Source organism: Dromiciops gliroides, chromosome 4 (assembly GCF_019393635.1).
Source record: "Dromiciops gliroides isolate mDroGli1 chromosome 4, mDroGli1.pri, whole genome shotgun sequence".
NCBI lineage: Eukaryota > Metazoa > Chordata > Mammalia > Microbiotheria > Microbiotheriidae > Dromiciops > Dromiciops gliroides.
In genome coordinates this window covers 282,985,089-283,007,787 of record NC_057864.1, presented here as the reverse complement: position 1 = coordinate 283,007,787, position 22,699 = coordinate 282,985,089, and positions in this window count along the sequence as shown.

The window sequence follows — 22,699 nt, the reverse complement described above, 5'->3', positions numbered from 1 at the left end:
GAATGTAAAAATCAATGTTTGCTGTTAGAGATTATGCCTTACAGAGTCAATAGCTAGTCACTTCCGGGTACAAAATAGCAGCACTTTTGGATGTAACAGTGGCAAAGAACAAAAGGTGCCTTTGGGATATGTACAGAACAACATTTGAATACCTGGATAGTTGATGTGATCTGTCTGATAGCCTTGGTGATAAGCATGTCCCACACTTTCTCCTGCTTTCTGTTACATTGCTGATAATTTCCTAGCTTTTATTTCATCTCTCTGGGGTTCCTTGATTGGGGAAAATGACAGTTTTTCATGATTATTCTACTTTTTGTTTCCATGTTTAAGGGGAAAGCTGCTCTTCAGACCATTAATAGATAACAAGACAAGAAGCTCTGGAGAGTACATAGAGAGACTTCATAAATGGGAGTAGTTAAATAAAGTTAGAAATAGAATGAAGCAGAAAGACAGATCCATCTCCCCTCCCCCCCAAAAAAGAACCCTGATAAATTCTTTAACATGTATTATATAGATCATACCCATGTCATTGCAGAAAACTGAAACTGAATGAATGATACCTACTATAAATCTGACTCAGAAATTCAAAATTTACCCAGATATGTGACTGATTCCAAATAAGGTAATAAACATGGCTCCTAGTTGCATAGCATGAGGTCATTCTTAGTTTTGGAAGTGCTGGGAAAAAAAAGTTCCATAATGTTGCTGTGAGCATTAAAAAGTTGAGAGAGTTTCTGTGTAATTTTATTAATAAGGGCAGCAGGTCATTTGGCCAGCTTTCTCAGACAAAATACAATAATGGTAGTAGGGTTTATAGTTCATATACCCTTCTAAACAGTAAGTAGTTCATTTAATAGCAATCAAATCTAATTGGTTAATGTAATTGGAGGTAGGCTATACCATACTAACCATAGTTTTAGGCTATCAATTAAAAATGTATGACCTTTGATGGGGAGAGAGCTAAGTGACCCTTAAACAGAGGATTATCTCTACTCATACCATCCCCAACCTTCAGCTTTCTAGACAAAAAAAAATAAATCTTTCTCCACCCAAGCCAGAGAACTCAATGAACCACCCTACCCTAGAATAAATTGCTTGTATGGTTGGGTGGGATCTGACCAAAAAGAGTTAATGCTATCTCATTATCAAGGGTAAACTAGAATTTGAAAGATCAGGGCTTTGGAAGAAGGTTGGGAACTCTGAAACTACCCAAGAAGTTGATTATAAATAATTATTTCTCACAGAACTTTCATTAGAGAGTGATTGTAAAAATTCATTTTTAAAGTATACTATTTAGAGGTAAAGGCCATGAATATTCTATATATGTGTATATAGACATGTATGTATGTGTAAATCTATATCTATATACACATCTTTAATCTATGTATATCTACATATGCACATATTTAGAATAGCACTATTTTTAGTAAACTGCAAGTAGGAATTCAAACGAAAGTGGGTGCTCATCTACTAGGCAATGGATAAGTAAATTGAATTAGATGAATATATTAAAAATCATTGTGTCACAAGAAGCAGTGAATATGAAGGACTGAGATAAATTTGACATGTATCATATGAACTAAGGCAGAGGGAAATAAACAATCTGGAAAATGATTTAGTTGTGTGAGAATTTTATTACCAGGGGCCCCCTGCTGTGAGAGCTTTCTAAGGTTCAGTGTCCTGAAGGTACCTCACATCAACATGAGACCACTTTCAACCAATCAGCTTGAAGCAGTGTGGAAGGCTGTTTGTTTTGTCAGTTGGTGATTGGAACCTCGAGAGAGGTAGAGCTCTGGTTGCTCCTGGAGGGTAGTTATGTTTTCCTATTCTTTCAGAGACACTTTTTCTCTCTTTATTAACCTCTAATATATTTTTAATAAATGTTTAATAACTAAACTGTTAAACTGGTTAGCTTTCCCCTCACTGGGGACAGGTGACCAAACACATTTAGTTTTACCTGTCACAGTTGATAACATAATGTAAAGGTAAAAAACACTGTCATATTTCAGAAAGTGAAGCATATATTCCTTTTCTCACATCAATAGGTGGAAGACTATCAGTATAGAATCAGTTATGCATTGTCAGACATGGCCAATGTCTTGATTTGCTTAGCTTAACCATACTTTGTTTTAAGGGACAGTTCTCTCAAAGTTCATTAGGAATCAATTTTGTTGTTGTTCAATCATTTAATTTGTTTCTGACTCTTCATGACCCCATTTGGGATTTTCTTGGTCATGATATTGGAGTTATCTACCATTTCGTTCTTCATCTCATTTTATATGGGAGGAAATTGAGGAAAACAAGGTTGAGTGACTTGCCCAGACTCACACAGCTACTAAGTGTGAGATTTGAACTGAGGTCTTCTTAACTCCATGCCTGGTGTTCCATCCACTACACCTTTTAATAGCCTCTTTTATGAAGTAGAAAATAACATTTAAAAATCATCAAAAAACTATTTTGTAAAAGGTTTTTTTTTTAAATTCAGTAGTATATAATCTTGGAAGCAAGGTTGTTTTACAACCAAAAAATATTGACTACTACTTCAAAATGATGAACAATGGGCTTCATTTCTGAGCTTTGGATTGCTCATCAATGGCTATTAGCCAGGGAATTTTATCTATAGGATTATAGGTTATGCTTATCTTTATACAAAGGTTAAGAAATGAACATAAATTTAATTATTTCATTGTGGGGAGTGGAATAATTATCATCTTATTCTTACAAGATAGAGTTGTGTTATAGGGAGAATACAGATGAAGAAACTGCTCCAATTCATTATAAAAAGCATTTATTAAGCACGTCATATATTCTAGGTCTTTGGGACGTGATCTTTGGGACACAAAGGAAAAATAAAAAATGGTCCCTGCCTTTGAGGAATTTACATTTATGTGAGCTGATATAATATGTGTACAAGTGAAGAAATACAAAATAAGTATGAAGTAAATGCAAAATAATTTGAGATTTAGGGGACAATCATGGACATGTGGGTGACATGTAGGGGAATCAGGAAAAGCCCTTTTGAGGAGGTGATGATTGAACTGATTCTGGAAGGTAGTTAGATATTTTAAGAACCAGAGTTGAAAAGAGAGAACATTTTAGTGAATAATTTCAGCTTTGCATAGGCACAGAGGTGGAAAATGAAATGTCATGTTCAGGGAACAAGAATGCCACATAGACTGGAACATAGAGTATGTGAGCATATATATGAAATGACTGAAAAGATATGTTGAAGTCACAATAAGTCCTAAAGACCTTAAGTGACAGATTATAAGTAGCAAAAGTATTTATGCTAGATCCCACATTCTTACTACTCTCTGTATCCAAGTCTGCAAATTTTGCTCTAGAAATCACACTTAGCACCACTTGTTATCAATGTCTCTACATTAGTTGGAAATTAGCAGTTGAGACATTATGTGAAACAGATCACTCAATTGAAGTGTTTTGTTTGAAATTATATGGGGGTGCCTATCACTGTCTCAAGTTTTAGGGAACTTACTTTCGATTTCTAATATATTACCACCTATAAATTAGAGGCTTTAGCATCAGTTTGGGGCATTAAGCATTTATTAAAGCATATTAAATATTAGTAAAGAGAGAGCACATGGGTCAGAAAGTTCAGAAAGGAGAGATAGTGGGCTGTGTGGCTGCTCCTTCTGAGTCCCAAGTGTAAGCTTCCTGAGGGTCTGGGGGAAAGGCAGCCTTTCCACACTGCTCAAAGTTAATTTGGCTAGCATCATTCAAATCTATTGATTTAGTAGACTTGAGGGTGGTCCATGAACAGTATGTGCTGAGGTCAGAGGAAAGACCCTCTGAGGAGAAAGGCTTTCAGGTAGGTGTGGCTTTAGGCAAGTTAACTTCCTTTAGATAGCAAGGTCAATCTACATTTCCTTTGAAATTCTCCTGACTTTGGGCTGGCCTTAAGAAAGGTCAGGCAAGAGGTTAGAAGACCATGGTAAAAGCCTAGACTCTGACATTGACTAGCTGCATGACCTTGTAAAAGTTACTGAATTTCTTTGAGCTTCTGTTTCCTTATATGCAAAATGAGGACAAAAATATTTATACTGGCTATCTTAAAGGGCTATGATAAGGAAAATACCTTAAAACCATTAATTACTAAATAATTGTGAATTATTTTTATTATAACACTCTAAAATGACTTACTTCCTGAGGAAAATTCTCTCTTAATATGAATTTTTCACAGGACATCTCTTATATTATAAAATTAATGAGAATAACTATTAATTTCACCTGTATTCACTGAATACATTTTATATGTCTAATTCCCTCAGGTACCAAAGAAGCATAAGATATATCATCTCCTTACAAAGAGCTTAAAATTTATTGTGATTGAACTATAGATTTAAGATATCAAGAAATATTAATACTGTATTTTGTGTTTAAGGCTCAAGTCTGCCAGATAAGAATTTTATTTGATTTTAAATTACTTTAGTCTCTTACTTTCATAGCTTAGAGACATAACCAAACTGGCATAATTTCCCTATGCTCATGGATATATCTCTACCCAAATATGATCCAAGGTAGCATTTATAGAAATCTTGAAGAAGAAAAATCACAATATGTTAAAATTTGGGGGTTAACATTTTAGAATGAAAATCACTTCTCAATTCCTTCCTTAACCATTCTACTGGACTTCCTCTTTTCCATAAAATGGTTTTTTGTTCTTAACCTAACCCACCTAATGAGAAATATCTAGAAAGGGTTTTAAGACTAAATAAATAATTGTTGCTTAAAATTTTTTAAAGGGGACAAAGAGGTTTTAATAGGATTCCTTGTAAACAACATATTGTAGGAATCTGATTTTTAATCTACTCTGCAATTTCCTTCTGTTTTATGGGAGAGTTAATTCCATTCACATTAACAGTTAAGATTCCTGTTTTTTTCCCTCTATCCTTTTTCCCCCTTTGTTTATTTGTTTTGTTTTTTGTTTTTATTTTTGCAGTGCAATGAGGGTTATGTGACGTTCCTAGTGTCACACAGCTAATAAGTGTCGATTGTCTGAGGCTGAATTTGAACTCAGGTTATCTTGAATTCAGGGTTGGTGCTTCATCCACTGAGCCAGCTAGCTGCCCCTGTGGAGGGAGGTGTTTTCTCCCATCTCTTCTTCTTCTTCTTCTTCTTCTTTTGGGGTTTTCCCCTTTGTTCATACTCTTTTTTCTTCTTTCACTCTATTCTTCTTCACCAGTGTTTTGCTTCTGACTACTGCCTCCCTCAATCTCACCTCCCTTTTATCAGCTGCCCTTCCTTTTCTTTCACCTTTCTTTCACTGCTTCTGACCTTCCTTCTATCACTACCATACTTCCCCCCTTACCATTTAACTTCCTTAAAGAGTAAGCTAAGGGGCAACTAGGTGGCACAGTGGATAAATCGCTGGCCTTGGATTCAGGAGGACCTGAGTTCAAATCCAGCCTCAGACACTTGACACTTACTAGCTGTGTGACCCTGGGCAAGTCACTTAACCCTCATTGCCCCCCCCCCCAAAAAAAAGAGTAAGCTAATTTTCTTTCTACAAATGGATGTATATGTTATTACCTCTTTGAACCAAATCTGATAAGACTAAGGTTCAAACAATGCTCACACCTCCCTTTTTTCTCTCTGTTGTAATAGGTTTTTTGTGCCTGTTCCTATGCTGTAATTAACCCCTTTCCACCTCCCCTTCCCTCTCCTCCCTGTATTCTCCTGTTATTCTGCCCCTTAAATTTCTTTATATCATCACATCAAAGTCAATTTAATAACCATACTTTAATAGAAATACAAATCTCAAGAGTTAAAAGTATTATCTTCCCTCATAGGGATGTAAACAGTTTAACCTACTTGAATAACTTTTTTCCTCTGTTTACCTTTTAATACTTCTCTCGAGTCTTATATTTGAAGATCAGATTTTCTGTTCAGTTCTGGTCTTTTCTTCAGGAAACCTTGAAAGTCCCCTATTTCATTGAATGTCCATCTTTTCCCCCGAGAGATAATGATCAATTTTGCTGGGTAGTTGATTCTTGGTTGTAATCCAAGCTCCTTTGCCTTTCAGAATATCATACTCCAAGCGTTATGATCCTTTAATGTTGAAGCTGCCAGGTCCTGTGTAATCCTGACTGTGGCTCCATGATATTTAAATTACTTCTTTCTGGCTGCTTGGAGTATTTTCTCTTTCACTTGATAATTCTGGAATTTGGCTACAATATTTTTTGGACTTTTCCTTTTGGGGTCTCTTTCAGGTGGTGATAGGTAGATTCTTTCAATGATCATTTTATCCTCTGATTTTATAATATCAGGGCAGTTCTCCTTGATAATTTCCACGAATATGGTGTCTAGACTCTTTTTCTGATCTTGGCTTTCAGGCAGTCCAATGATTATCAAATTGTCCCTCCTGGATCAGTTTTCTATGTCAGTTGTCTTTCCAATGAGGTATTTCACATTTTCTTCTATTTTTTCATTCTTTTGGTTTTGTTTGACTGATTCCTTATGTCTCATGGAGTCTTTAGCTTGCTTCTGTCCAATTCGAATTTTTCAGGCATTGTTTTCTTCAGTCAGATAATGCACCTCCTTTTCCATTTGGCCAAATGCATTTTTTAAGGAATTGTTTTCTTTATTAAATCTTTGTCCTTCTTTTTTCAAGCTGCTTGTCTTTCCAATGAGGTGTTTCATATTTTCTTCTATTTTTTCAATCTTTTGATTCTGCTTGACAGATTCTTGGTGTCTCATGGAGTCATTATTCCATCTTCCATCGGCCCCGTTTTAATTCTTAAGGCATTATTTTCCTCAGTAAGCTTTTGTACCTGCTTTTCTATTTGGCCAGTTCCCTCCCACCCCCCAATTTGGCTAATTGTATTTTTTAATGAATTGTTTTCTTCAGTCAATTTTTGTCTTTTTCCAGTGTAACTCACATTTTTCTCATTTCTTTTCACATTTTTTCTTCTACCTCTCTCATTTGATTTTTAAAAGCCTTTTTGAACTCTTCCAGGAGAGCATTTTGGTCTTGAGACCAGATCATCTTCCCACTTGAGGCTTTACATTTAGGCATTTTGATATTATTTTCCTCATCTGAGTTCGTATTTTGGTTTTCCCGATTACCATAGAAGGTCTCTATGGTAAGGGTCCTTTTTTGTTTCTTACTCATACTGTAGCCTATTTTTAAATTTATGAACTTAAGGTCTGCTCCTGTTGCAAGCTCATCTTTGTGTTAGGGGATAGGGGCCAGGTCATTGGCTTTCTGCTCTGAATCCCTCTGTGGCTTTTGCCTTACCACCCTGGGCTTGCTCCCTGTGCTGGGATGGCTTTGCCAAGTCACACCTGTTCTGTGGGTAGTTCTCTAGCTGGAAGTTTGCCCTCCCAGCCATGGAGGGAAGGTCTCACAAATGGCCTGATGTACCACCAGCTTTCTGGGCCAGGATCAAGGGGCCTCAGTGACTTATTTATGCTGTGGCCAGGAGCCTCCTGCTAAGCTGCCCAGACCCCCTCCAAAGCGTGCCATTTTGAGCTGCACTGTTTGCACTATTCTGAGTTACTCTACACTGAGCTGTGTTGAGCTTCCCTCACCTTTTGCACAAGTGGGACAGACCTTTCCTGAAGTCTTCTAAATTATCTTGTTAGAAGATTCTGTCTCTCTATCTTTTTCTAGGTTCTGTATTTCAGAATTTGTTTAGAGACTTGATTTAATGTTGTTTTTGAGGAAAACTTGGGAGAGCTCAGGCAGCTTCATGGCTTCTCTTTGCCATCTTGGCTCTCTGTAATAGATAGGATTCCACAAAGGAAAATAGGAATAGCTACATTTCAGAGAACATATGAAAAATAAAATTTGTTAATATCAAAGCAAGAATAAATGTATCCTTCTGTGAATTCTGTGGAAGATTATGAGGAAAGGATATCTAATATGTTTCCATTATTCCTACAATGTTGGTTAATTTTGCTTCACTTTTTCTCTGTTACAAGAACCATCTCACTGGTTGAGCTTTGGAGGGGTATATTTGTAAATTACAATGATGTTAAGAAAAAAAGGCATAATATAAAAGGCATAGACACACATATACAAATGTACACACATGTACACTTATACCTACATGTATGCATAATGCATGCATACATGTGCATGTATATGTATGAATATATTCTTATGTGCATTCTTATATTGCCAGTCTGGCTTAAACATTTTGTCCTCACCCTGGGTTATGCCAGATATATACATAAAGTCCAACTAGGAACTGTCCCAGGCTGTTTGAATACTCATTGAATATCCATTGTTATTCTCCCTCCTGGAATGGGTATATGATTTTATACATGAGCATAAGCACACAATTCAAGGATGCTATGACAGTCATGAGCCTGACAATTAAAATGGCTACCTTGATAGTTAGCATTCATTTGGTGCTAAATGGTTATATTTAAAATCTTCCCCGATCTTTTTCAGAGTCTATCCTTATTTATTTTGGATGGGGTAAGGGAAAAAGAGGAACAAGAAAATTCTGAGATGCCTTCATCACAAAAGAATTGGGGATATGAGAAGTATATGCAAAATAATTATTGTATAAGACAGTTACACATGGATATAATATATAAAACCATTTGCTGGAAACAAGGAGAGAATAGCATAATACATATTAGGGGAATCCAAAAGAAGTTGGAACAGAAAAAAAAAATATCAATGTTGCCTGAAATCTTTCAGAAGGGTTTTAATAAGGAATAATAAATGATTATGGTGGGAAGTCAGGGTACTCTACTGAAAAAAAAGTGCCAACTCTGAGTTAAGAGACTAGTGTTAAAGTCCTGATTCCAAAAATTATGCACTGCATGATTTTTGGAAAGTCAATTAATCTCTCTGAGCTTCAATTCCCTTATCAGTAAAATGGGGATAATAATACTTACAGTAAGCACTTACATGGGGCATTGTGAGCACAGCATTTTGTAGCCTTAATCCAAATATAAATATATCTATCTGGTATGAATCCTCAAAACAAAGCAATTATTATTGAAGAAAAATAATTTGAAGATAAGATTATATGGGTCCAAGTTAAGCAGGAAGTTTATTCCTTTATCTTAAAACATAAAAAGACTCTCTAAAATGTTTTTTTTCTTTATTTTCTACACTAATCTTTTTGTAGATTTTTTATTCTAAAAATACCTAAAAGGGCTCTATTGGTAAAAAGGATAATCTATTTTTATTTATGTTGTAAATGTTTCTGTATGATTACTTTTTCTATAGCCATATGTTGCTATATGAATACTTGTAAATTAACCTGTATAAAATGAATATTCATATAATTTCTTTCATTTGGAACAAAATAACCAACTTCAAAAACTTTACATTAGAAATTTCTGTGAATGTACTAAAATAATTAAAATGAATTCTTATTTTGGCATTCAATATTGATGTAGTTGGGTCTAGAGTATAAAACATTTAACTTTTAACATCAGCTCTATCTATTTTTTGAACATTCATCTAATTATAGATACCACATTTGATTTATACTCACAAAACTGCAAGGAAAGATATAATATTCACCCAAAATGAAATATACAGTTGTTAAGTAGATTTACATAATTCAATCTTTTAATAAAATAGGCCTTTTTTCCAGGATCTTACACAATGCCCATTGCTTTTTGGTATATATAAATTTTTTGCTTTATTTCAATTCTGCCATTAAGCAGTACCTTTCACTTTTACATTATCATTCACTTTGCATTAGATTAGCTATGTTAATGAAATATCACCTTATGTCCTTGAGATAATTAAGCATATGTCAAAAAAATAATTTTCTTAGATGTCATCAACTAAAAGTAACAACAAAGTAAATCTCCTTATTTTTTATATTTCCCTGAGGTCATTAGGATGTCTAGATAATGACAGAAATAATTCTATCTTACTCTATTTTTCATCCTTTCAATTTACAACAGTTAAAAATTGAGTCATTAAATAACTTTTAATCTTTCTGTAATATGAATTTCCTTAATATAATAAAGTACAATTTAGACAATGTAATTATTTAGGTTATTAATAGATTATTTCTTGTTTCGTTTTGTCCCCTGCTAGACTGTATCTTGCCAAGGGTTCATTTATCTGTTTTTATAATCAATTTTATTGTCTCTTATTTTCAAAGTAAGATGACTTTGCTTAATGGGATGGATGTCTTACAGAACTTTTTAAAAACTGGATTTACCCTCCAATGGTTTTTAACTAGAAGGTTGTTCTTTCAAATGATTTTATGCTTCTTGGGGAGGTAGCAGGAAATAATGGACAGAAAAATAGGGGTTAAGAGGGTTGAGTTCTAGTCTTGGTTCTCCTAGTAGATAGCTGTGTTACCTTTGCATGTAACTTCACTTTTCAGCGAATCAGTTTTCTCACCTATAAAAAAGGTATTTGGAATTGGTTTTGTAACTCTAACATTATTTATTTGTATGAATTTATTAATTACTTCAGGTATCTAAATTTCTTGTAGAGGAGAAATTAACAAATTAAATAGTTTAGGATAAATACATATGTGTTCAATGAACATTAAACATGGTATAGACACTTAATTTTTCATTAAATACAATACTTCGGGGCGGCTAGGTGGTGCAGTGGATAGAGCACCGGCCCTGGAGTCAGGAGTACCTGAGTTCAAATCCGGCCTCAGACACTTAACACTTGCTAGCTGTGTGACCATGGGCAAGTCACTTAACCCCAACTGCCTCACTAAAAAAAAAAAAAACAACAACAACAAAAAAAATACAATACTTCAAGGAATCTGTGATAGCATCAATGTGAGTAGTTTTTCCTCCATTAAGGGTAGTATCCTATCTTGCCCATTCATCCTATGTTATTCTTCTTCATATCCCTCTATGAATTTTCTACAGGAAGGCAACCCAAAATACTGGACTTTCATTCTTTTCCCATTACATTATGATGATATCAGTGGGATACAGAGACATTTCATCAAATATCTTTAAACTTTCAATACATGAAGAGCTTATCACCTTTTTTGCTAAAAAATTTCCTTAATTATGTCTTTTGTTCCATTTATGCTTCCTGGTTCCTTGGTTATTATATTTTGCAGCCAGAACCACCCCCATTATTTATTTCTTCATTGCCATTTAGGTGATATTTATGTTTAATTGTTCTTAGACTCTATTGGTCCATGATTCTCAGTCATACACAACATGAATAGAAGAATATTGGTGTTTTTTAATAGACAATTTCTTCAGGAATGTATTTAGCATCGAGAAACTTTCTAGTCAGAAAGGGACTCACTATTGATTGTAAGCTCCATCAGAAATTCTTATTTGCGGGTAATCTTGTGATAGTTTGTATCCAGAGTCAGAGTAGTGTAAAGGCTCCTGGGTGAGATACATAAAAATTTTAAATTTTGACTTAACCATTCACATATGAAAAACTAAATGAATAAAGGATATGTGTTGTCCATTGGTCTAATGAAAGCAACTTTGAAAGCGTATGGACATCTGATCACAGGATTTAGTCAATATTAGTTAAACACTGATAAGATAAAACTATTATAGTCAGTGTTGATGTCAATTCTGTGGTTGATTTCCTGTTTCTATTGATCATTTTTATATAGTTCAGGATTACTTTGTTTCAATTGTATATCATATCTATTTGTTATATTTTTATCATATTTAAACTACTGCTATGTTAGCTCTGATGAATTGATAATCTGACTCTACATAGAGATCAACTAAAGGATAACTGCATGAATTAGGAATAATATCAATTTTAAAAAACCTTTACTACCTGCTAAATATAATTGATTTCATTATTTATAATGTAATTTGGTGATCACTGTGTCTAATACATACCAATTTGTTTCTGCAAAAAGTGTTCATGATATAAAATTACTAAGTGTTTATGTAATATACACATCTTTGTCCTCTCTCTACTCGGGAAACAAAATCACCTAATAATACATATATCATAAAATCATGGTTTTATATGCAGTCTTCCTTTTTAAAATTTTCCTTGCAAAATGTTTATGTTTGCTGATGGTTAAGTTTATCATTAGAATGTTGTTGATACTATGGTAATTAGTTAAATGGAAAACTTTTAGAACTCATTCATCAATATGTGTATACACACTGTGTGAGAGGGTATATGAGTGTGAATGTGCATGTGCATGTATGTGCGTGCATGTCTGTGTGTGTGTGTGTGTGTGTGTGTGTGTTATCTTTATATTTTCAAGTGGACAGTTGTTTGGACCTGAAATTAAAGAGAGGGGGCTGCTTTTTAGGAACTTGCATAGGTATCTTGTAATAACTAACAGAAATTAATAGATCATTTATTGTTTTAAAGAATACATTTAAGTCAGTATTATAAAATGGAACCTTGCCTGAAGTTTTCCTCAGAAAAGGCATCTATTACACAGTTATCAAGATTATATAAGATAATATGACTGATATAATACAATGATTACTATATTCAATATTTTATAATTTTGGACATCAAGTGAGATATAGGATAGATATGTGTATTTAGAATGTATTTGGAAATTTCATCAGTTATATCCTGGGAAAGTTTTACACGTGTAAAAGAAGGCTAGGCCGTTTATAGAGTTAGAAGAAAGACAAGAGATGAACAAATGAGTCACACATGAATAACTCTGAGATATATGAAGAGGTCCTTGAATATACCAAGTAGGTCTCCAGAAATTTATGCACAAACATAGGGAAATTTCATAGGACGAGAAAGCATGGGGGTTGATCTGATGATATCACAGATCTTTGCATGTTTTTAATGAATGGTAATGCAAATATAAAAATTTTAGAGGCATACTAGAAAATAGTAATTAAAAAATCCATTTGTTCTTCTCCATATGGGATCATATTGAATATAATCCTAGTCATAAACGAAAAAAAAAAAACTTCCTTTTCATTAAACCCATTTCCCTTGCATTGATACTACTTCCCCACCCCTAACCCTCCCACCCCCAACACACACACACACTTTTTCTTTATATTTGAATTTTCTCCTGAGAACCAGAATTGGCCAATGTACAACATCTTATCTCAGTTCTGCTATAAAGAGGTGGAGTATTTTCCTGTCTTTATCTAAAGTCATCTTAGGAAAAATTATATTAGACAAAATGTTATCAAAGAAGGAAATTTGTATATATTGAGAATATATTATGGATATTATAAGTGGATGAGTAGCCAGACTATAGAGTAAAACTTTTTTTGCAGGTGGGTGTGAGGATGGGTGATGGAAATATGGTGCAGTGGAAAGAATACTGGATTTATAGTTAATGACATGAATTCAAATCCAAGCTCTACCATGTGATAAAATAACGGAATTTGGCAGATACCCAGGGACCCCACCTGATTGACTTAATATTGTTTGAATTGGGTGAGAATGAGAAACTGACTAAGTACCTACTTAAGGATTATTAGATTGTAGCCATACCTGACTGGCCGTGAGTGACAAGTTGGTGTACTACTGACATCAGCAGGGGACCACTCTCAGCTAACCTGCTTCAAGGACCTCCCCATTGGGTGAAGGGGAGAGAAGGTAGGAAAGGGGAATTCTCACTTTTAGAAGCTCTCTTTCCTTTTAGTGAGCTTCAGAGCAGAGCAGAGAGGGGCTGCACAGCTGACTCTCATTGAAACTACAAACCTCAGGTGGCTAGTGGAAGCAAGTTTGGGGTTTGAGACAGTCTTTGATAGAGCCAGGGAGCTTATTAGTTTTCTCTTCCCTTATTCCCTTGTCCCTGGCTTTATTAACTTCACCTTTGTTGTAAATTTTGTTCTCATTAATAAAACCTGGTTTGTTTGTGGAAAAGAGGCTGTAAATCTCCTTTCTTATTAGCATGGGAGAAATAACTTTAAAAACAAAAAGCAGTTTGGGAAGGGAGGAAACTTTGGACCTAGAGGTCTCTCATTATTTTCTGATCTCCAATAATATGGTGAGCCACCCAATTAGCTCTCCCCATTATAAATTTGGCCCTTACAACCACACACTACATGTATGACTTTGGGCAAATCACTTACCCTTTCAGCTTTAGTTTCTGTTTTTGTTTTTGTTTTGTTTTGTTTTCTATAAAATGTAGTACTTGAAATAGATGATTTCCAAAGTCCCTTTTAACACTAACATTTATTTTCTTACGAACTATGATTACATAAAATTATGATGAAAATTAGGTTCTTATGTCTTAACAATAGTGTAAACCAAAGTTGGTCCAGGCAAAATTATGTAGGGTATGCTTGAAAAGGAGGTAATGAGGAGAAAATATTGAGTATGATGAAGGATTATGCAAAACAGTTGTTTTGTCCAAAGATTTGAAATTTTCATTAGGTAAATCCCCCCTTTTGCCACTTTTATTGTCAGTATTTGAAAAAACATAAACTTGACCACCCTCTCATTTCATCTCTCAATCCCAATGAACTGTCCTCAGCATGTAGGATGATTTTCCATAAAAATGTTAAAATTGGAAAGAATTTTTAACAATGTAAAAAAGAGGACCATACTAAAACTTTCCCCCCTTTAACACAGAAAAGTTCCACTGGATATTTGAAAAGGGTGGGGGTGTTATTTGAGAGCAGAGGTCTTAAGGAGTTTTCTCATTTCTGTCTTTAAAAGGCCTATTTTCTGAATTGCATTACTTTAATGAAAATGGAATTTTACTGTCATGCCAATAGCAATTCTATTTTTTTTCTAAAGTAGCTGCTATGTGGGACAGAAGGTTAAAGATCACATAGAAAAACTCTATAGCATAATCTTGTTATTAGAGGATCTGATTTTCATATTGGGATTTTCTGCTTGTTTGTTGTTTTTAAACTCATCTCTCCTGTGGGTATGTGTTTTAAATATTTCAGTAGTCATTGGTGCAAAACCTTGCAGTTATTCACTGTAGAAACAAATTAGTGGAACTGGGACCATAATTCATAAGATTTATTTTCCTGCCATCCCTCCAACTTATTTTTTATATTTCAGTAAATAGATATCTTGTTCATGTAAAGAAAGACAATATCTAGTCCTGTTGAAATTTAATTTAGTGCATTCAATTCTCCTCTCCCCAAGGTGAATTTGGCATTGCTATACAACAAACAAAGAAACAGAGATAAATAGGCACTAGAAATGGTATTGCCTGATTGAAAGTGGTTATTAGTTTTCAATTAAATTTATTATTAGAAATTAAAGTAAATTTTAGCACTGTGGCAGAACTGAAAGGATATGGGCTTGAATCATTTCTGATGGGGAAACCTTACTTTCAGATCCCAGTGTTGTGGGTAAATTTCTTTAATAAGGTTACAATCATTATCATCAAATTTTGGGCTTCTATATCATATAAGAAAAAATATGCAGAGTATCTGAATTTGAACAACTTTAGTCAAATAGAGATCAAGATTCTCATAAAAAAGACATATAGCAATCCAAGTTAGTATTTGGCAAAAGCTATATCACTGGCTAATAAAATAATTTCTATTGGAGTTAAAAGGATTATAAGGTTTTGTGAGGAAAGACACAATGATGAAAGTGGAATTTCCATATAAAATGGGTAGAAGTGAGCAAAGTATAAAATAAGGGGGGCAATTAAAACTAAGGAAAGTAAGAGCATGACATGTTTAGGAAATAATGATTAGACAACTTTGGTACTTCTTTCATAATCTACATTAGGCAAATTGCATCACAAATGATGTGCTCATGTCTGGATGCTGCAATTTGGGAAGGACATTTATAAGCTGATGATTATACAGTGAAGGCCTGCTGGAGTGATAAAAGGCCATGAGACTATGTCAAATAAGGATTATTTAAAGGCACTGTAGATGATTAGCCATAAGAAGAGAAGGTTCAATGGAGATGTTAAAGGAGGGTTTAAGTATTGAAGAGTTACCATCTAGAAGATGACTTTGACTTTGATTCTGTTTGACCAAAGGGAGTAGAATAAGGGAAAATAGGTGTAAGTTGAATAGATAAATTTAGATTTGGTGTCACAAAACTCTTCCTAACAATTGTGAAAAAGTGGAAAATACTGACTTGGAAGGTCCTGCCTCATTGGTGATCTTCACAAAAAAGTTAAATAATCATTTATCTGCTATGCTGTAGCACAAATGCTTTTTAGCATTACATGGAAAAAAGCCCAACTCTGAAATTCTGTGATTTTGCAAAGAAAAGGCATTTGGAAAATTGTTATGGCAATCTAAACATTGTAGAAAGTCATTTGGTCTCATTTTTTTTTATTCTCTTTTCATCTATCTAAGAAGATAGAAATCTTAGCTTCCCTACATTGTTTCAATAGGCTAGCAGTTAATTAAGATGGATTTCCTCTTTTAAAAGATCTTTTGAATTAGCACTTGAATAAATTCTTGACTTCACTCATTACTTTTTAGGGATGATCCTGGCCCAAGTAGAGAGACCAATAAAATTCTGATGTAGTCAGATAAAAGATATATTGGTTGGACCATGCAAAATAGAAACCAAAAGTAGAAAGGGAATAAGGAAAGCAGGTGTAGGGAGTAGAGGAGTTTTTAACACACATTGAGAACCCATGAGTCAGAGAAGTTGGAAATAGGAGTGGAGTACCGTTGGATGGAGTACCTCTTTTATTTTCTAATGTCTGGCAGTGAGGGGTCAATAAAGTATTTCTACTAGCCTCTTCCCCCATCTCCAGACCTGGGTTTCATAAACCCATTGACTTGGGTTATAGTAAGACATCCAAGCCCCTAGAAATGCACTATCCTAGGTAAGATATGGTATCTAGGCTTTCTTGGCAATGAAGTGATATAAAATAAGGGAAGATTTTAGAACTTTAAAGAAGTCACCTATACTCTACTGCAACTTTTGATGGCCACTAGAATTGATGCTTTCAGTATAAACACCTATACTCCAGCTCTTACTTGAATTGCCATTCATTTTTCTAGAATAATTGAAGTCAAGAGAGTCAGGTTTGAATCCCTGGTCTCTTTTTTGATACCTTTTTAAACTTAAGTAAAATATCTGAAGTCCTATATTCCTCAGGTATAAATAGATAGGTGAAGCAGCATGGTATATGGGAAAGAGCTGATTTTTGAATCAAGTCAAATCAACAATCATTTAGTAAGCACCTGATACTGCTTTGCACGGTGAATACAAAGAAATGCAGAAACAGTTCTTGTTCTCAAGGAGTTGATAATCTAATGAGGGGAAAAATATGTAAATAATGATGTAAAAGTATGATAAATGAAAGACTGTTTGGAATAATCTCAGAAGAGAGAAACTCATATCAAGGAGGACCAGGCCCGACCTACTGCAGAAGGTATGATTTTATCTGGGATATGAAGGAAACCAAAGAAACAATTAGGTAGGGATGAAAGACAAAGAGATTTTTCCAGTTTGGAGGATAACTAGTGAAAATGCACAGAGTAGGAAGATAAAGTTCCTTGTTCAAGGAAAAGCAAGGAAGGCCAAATCATTGGATCATAGAATACATGCAGGCACATAAGGAGCTAAGGAAACTGAAAAGGTCGAAAGGGATTAGGTTGTGAAGGACATTAAAAACCAACAGAGAAATGAAGTGCAACCTTGGCCCTTTGGTTTATCATATGAGTCACGATCAGCAAGTCATTTAATTTTTCAGGATCTTAGAATTAGATGGTAGTACAGTGGATAGATGTATAAGATACCTGGGCCTTGAGTCAGAAAGATGTGGGTTTAGACGTGGCTTAAGAAACTTCCTGGTAGTGTAGCCCTGGGATGTCTGCTGCAGTTTATTCAACTATAAAATGTGGATGATAATATCATCTCCCTGCCAGGGTTCTTGTGAAATTAAAATGATATATTCATAAAACACTTAGTACAATGCCTTACATATAGAAAGGGTCTAATAAATATTATTTTTTCTTACCTTCTTACCTTCTTGCCATCTTCCTTTTCCCTGCCCCCTTCCTTCCTCCATTCCTTCTTTCATTCTATTTATCCATTCTCCCTTCCTCATCTTTTTCAATCTCTATTTCCCTCCTCTTTCCCTTGTCCTTTCCTTCCTTTCCACTTTCCCTCATTCCTTCCTTCCTTCCCTTCTCCTTCTACTCTTCTCATCTTGCTTTCTTCCTTCTCCTTTTCTTCCTTCCACCTATCCCTCCCCCCTTCTGTTTTCCTCTTCCCACTATCTGCCCCTTACACTTCTTTTCTCTCTCTCTACTTTCTTACCTTTTCAAACTTCCTTCCTTCCTTCCTTCCCTTCTATCATATTTTGTAAAATTTATAAATTTGTAAAATAATTATATGATTCTATGAAATGATTTCCCAGCTTTATTCTGATCCCATGATATTAAGGGAATTTGTCATATGTCTGGATGCCTGTAAAGAAATATAAAAGTTTTCTACATTTAGAAAGGGGGTGGAGAAGAGCATTGATAGCCTGCCTGCTATCCATTAAAAACCCTGTCCAGTTGATTTGATTACTTTTAGTAGAATTTGTCTGGGTTATTTAGGGAGTATATATTTACTTTTAAAAGTGGTGCTCTTGGTTAACTCCCTGACCGAGCAATTCAGTTCAATTAAAGTAGCATTACTTAGCCCCTCCTTTGGAGGCTAGGATAAGAAAGAAAAATAAGAGAAATCGTTTCTGCCCTCAAGTAGTTTACCTTCTACTAGGGAAAATTTTGTTTACTATGTTCTTGTATTTCTGACTCTTCGCGACCACATTTGGCATTTGCTCGGCAAACATGCTAGAGTGGTTTGACATTTCCTTCTCCAGCTCATTTTACAGATGAGGAGACTGAGGCAAACATGGTTGAGTGACTTGCCAAGGTCACGCAGATAGTAAGTATCTTAGGCCATATTTGAACTCAGGTCTTTTTGACTCCAAGACAAGAGTTCTATCTGCTCTGCCACTTAGATGTGAACTATATCCACAGAAAAATCAAATAAAAATATCCAAATATTCAAATGAAACTCAAATGAAAAGTCCTTATAGTGATGCAATCAGTAGTTCAATTAAAAAAAATGTAAGGGCCTATGTTCCAGACAGTATGGTGGGCATTATGGACCTAAGAGAAAAAAAAAAAGCAGTCTCCTCTCATAGTACTTATATTCTATGCATGGAACTATAGGTACATAAACAAACATGCACACATAAATATGATAGTATTAATACAAGATATTTTGGTTTGGAGAGGGCACTAACTATTGGGGGGTTTAGAAGTAATAATAATAATGTAAACATTCATACAGAGCTTCTTAGTTTACAAACTTCCTTAAAAATATTAACTAATTTTACTCATAAAAACCCTTGGAAGTAGGTGTTAAGAGGAAGGAAACTGAGGCAGAAGAAGGTTAAGTTACTACTACCCATCAATGTCTGCTTTTCTTTGGGGATTCTTTTCTACTTCTTCCTATGACTTTGCCACAGGAGATCCATTCAATAAAGGCAATGAGGTTGCTCAGTGGATAGACTGCTGGGCCTAGATTCAGGAATACCTGAATTCAAATCTAGCTTCAGACACTTACTAGCTGTGTGACCCTGGGTAAGTCACTAACCCTCTGTTTGCCTTACTCCACTAGAAGAGAAATTGGCAAACCACTCCAGTATCTTAAGGCAGCTTGGTGGTGAAATGACTCAAGCACAGGCCTTAGAATTAGTAAGACATATCTTCCTGAGTTCATGTCTGGCCTCAGACACTTCCTAGCTATATGACTCTTGGAAAGTTACTTAAGCTTGTTTGCCTCGGTTTCCTCCTTTGTAAAATTAACTTGAGAATAACTCCAATATCTGCCAGGAAAACTCTAAATGGGGTCATTAACGGTCTGATATTACTGAAACATTTAGCAATAACAACCACATATAAATTCTATGTTGTTATAATGGAATTTATTATTAACATTAAGTTATATATAAACTATATACACAGTGCTTTGAAGTTAGCTTAGTCTTTTTTTTTTACAGTTCATTTGACTTTATTTTCAGTAAACCAAAGTTTCTCCTTCCTCTTGACATCATAGAAATAAACATGGAGCACTCTAGATGACCATCTGTTAGTCTCTAAAATTCACCATTTGATTAGCCCATGTTCTTTTTCTATCATTCATCTGACTTGGGGCATTCTTTGCTTCTAGTCCTAAAAATTCATCATTTATTTTATCTCAAAGCCTATTTTCACCCACCACATGCCTGTCTACCTGTGTGCTATTCATTTAAATTCTTTGGAGTCTGTTGTATTCCTCGTCTTATACCATATCAAAACACTGATAAAATATTAATATTAAACATAACACTGCTCCTTGAAGAAGTATGGAGTAAATTAAAGGAGCTTCATAATATTTTGAAAGCAAGTAATTCAGGCTGCTCTCCTCAGATTACTGAATTCTGGGTCTAAATTATTGCCCATTATTACCATCTGTCACAAATATTTATATAATGATTTACATATCCTGTAGGTTGTCATACCATTGCCATAACATAGGCAACATTCATTCTTGATATCTTTGGTTTTTTCCATGTGGATGCTCAGGTCAAACTCTAGATCTTGTCCAGGAAGCCTTGCAATATTTTGCAACTTGATGAAATCAGTACAATTATCCATTAAGAGGAACATCTGGCATACCTAAATTTCCACAGTGACTTCCTCTTTAATATGCACTTTGTTATCTAGAAGTCCTATATCATAGTGAAAAATACATGTTGCAAGTATAGGTATCTCTGATTCATGCCTTACCTAATAGTCATGATCAAAAGTTCATTGAATAGGTTTATTTCTATTGTTATATTTTTCTTGGGACATTGAATTAGTTTGATTTATAAATAAGACAAATTGTATTATAAAAAGGGTCAGCATATTAGCATATTTTTTCTAAATAATCAAAGTAGACCTTATTATTAAGATTACGATTTAAGAAGGCTAAGAACTTGATCCATGAAAATAATAACAATAAAAAACTAGTATTTGTATGGCATTTCAAATTTTGCAAAACACTATACATATTTCATCTCACTTGGTCATCATAAAAATCCTGTAATGTAGATGGTACTATTATCCCCATTTTACAAATGAGGAAACTAAGGCTTAACTGAGAGTTTAAGTGCCTGAGCAACAAAGCAATTTGGATAAGGAGAGCCCTAACAATGGGGATGAAAGGATAATCAGAAAGTTCAATTAAAGTAGGAGGCATTTGAGCTAAAATTCTTTAGCATGTATCTTCCTGACCAACAGGTATCTTAGTAAGCACTTACATTTGTGAGGCAATATACTAGATTTTGGAATATAAAGACAAAAACGAAACAGCCCCTTCTCTCAAAGGTCTTTTTATCCTACTAAGAGAATCCAGTATCTTATAAGAGACAAACATCGTAATAATTTAAAGAATAAGAGAAAATTAATCATTAAGGAGATGAAATGAATATAGTTAAAATACTTCCTGGCCAATGGACATAAGGTAAGAGGATGCCTTAAGGTTCAAGGTACTCGAAATAAACACATATCTAATATAGAAAACAGGGATGGAAATGACTCCCTGAGGCAAACTGACTGATATTTTTAAATTGCAAGTCTTATGGCTGACCTAGTATACTTAACTGCATATTAACATCCTGATGGAAATGTAGCTTCGAATTTTGATTGATTCTATCCTCTTCTAACTCTGATTTTTTTTAAAGAGCTAAACCTTACCACAAATATTTTGTTATCCCCAAGTGCCTCTAGAGAATTGTGAGGAAAATAAGTATGCATCACATCACTGTGCCTTTGCTCTGAGTTTGGTGACAGGATTCATTCCTTGGTTAGAAAATAGATTACTGTAGTACAAATTATGCTTCTTCAGATATAATTTACCTCTGTTTGAATTTGCTTTGGTGCATGTTCTTCATTGTTTATGAAATGTTATATTTGCAAATCTGTTTTGAAAGCCTGAAATGGAACATTATGCTTCCATTGAATGCTTACTTATAGATTCTTTTTTTTTAATTCAAAGGGAATTTTAAAAGAAATTACATTGGTTTTCTACTATATTATTTTCCACACCCTTTTTTTTTGTCTGCTTTATTACTGCTTTATTCAAAGTCTCCCATTGACTTTTTTTTTTAATGTATGAGGTATTTTATTTTTTCCGTTACATGTTCTCAACTTTTGTTTATACATGCTTTACAATTTCAGATTTTTCTCCCTCCCTCCCCTCCCTCCCCCCTCCCCACACCCTTTAAAAAACTCCATACAGAACCATCATTCATGTGAAACATCCATTAACTTCATTGAAAAGGGCTGAAAGATTAAATCCTATACAAGGACCATGCAGTTGTTGAATTAGTATGTACTATACTCTGATATTTACCCTGAAAGAAATGAGCACTCCCCAAGGTCATTTCCAAACTGATTCTCTTCTCTGCTTTCAACATACTCTGGCATTAATGCTACAAGACCCACTATAGACCAAATAGTTTTAAGGTATACTGCTCTGCTATAATTAACTACTAAGTCATAAACCATGCATAATTAAACAAGAAACAAAGACTGCATTTACCTATGCATAAGAAAATCAGGACTTCATAGAATCAAAGAATATCATAGTTGGTAAAGTCTTCTTAGATTATCTAGAACACTCTATACCTGAAAAAAAAATCACTATCTAAAACATCTCTGACAAGTGATCAAATGCCTACTACTTAAGTAACCTTATAAGTATGAAACACTACTTCTTAAGAGCACCTGTGGTGTTTTTGAATGATATTCATTGTTAGATTAAAAAGCCTTATTTTAAGGCAAACTATACATCTTTCTTAATTTCCACCCTCTTTCTCTG